We start from the raw sequence: 457 nt of genomic DNA, 5'->3' as shown, positions 1-457 counted from the left end.
TAACCTTTCCAGACTAATTCATTTGCTGGGTGGGTCCTTCTGATTCCATGGAGCACCAGAGAGAGTCATACTTGAGCTGCCAGCAGACCTCTGCTATCTAGTTGCCAGAGACCTTTTGAACTCTCCCACCTGAGACCAGGTGCTGACTTGGACAACTGATCTGGATGTCTTGAACTGGGCCAATAACCCAAGACTATCCAAGTGGTATCCTGGGTATGTGGTTGTGGTAAGGTTTGATTCCTTTTCCACTTGTTGCCCATGGGAAGCAAGGTGACTTAATTGCTGGCATTTCTCCAAAGCTGAGACTTCTACCCAAAGTAACTGATTCACTAGGGTAGGATAGAGACCAGCTGAAAACAAGACAGAGCCACTTAGCCCCAGCACACAAAGCAAGTCCCTAGTGTCTCAGGCCATAGCACTGTATGGGTCCTTTGCAAAACTCTAGGGGAGAGTTTTG

Source organism: Otolemur garnettii, unplaced genomic scaffold, assembly GCF_000181295.1.
Source record: "Otolemur garnettii isolate 467f Iridium unplaced genomic scaffold, OtoGar3 scaffold00005, whole genome shotgun sequence".
NCBI classification, from domain to species: Eukaryota; Metazoa; Chordata; class Mammalia; order Primates; family Galagidae; genus Otolemur; species Otolemur garnettii.
Note: the sequence above shows the minus strand (reverse complement) of the source record.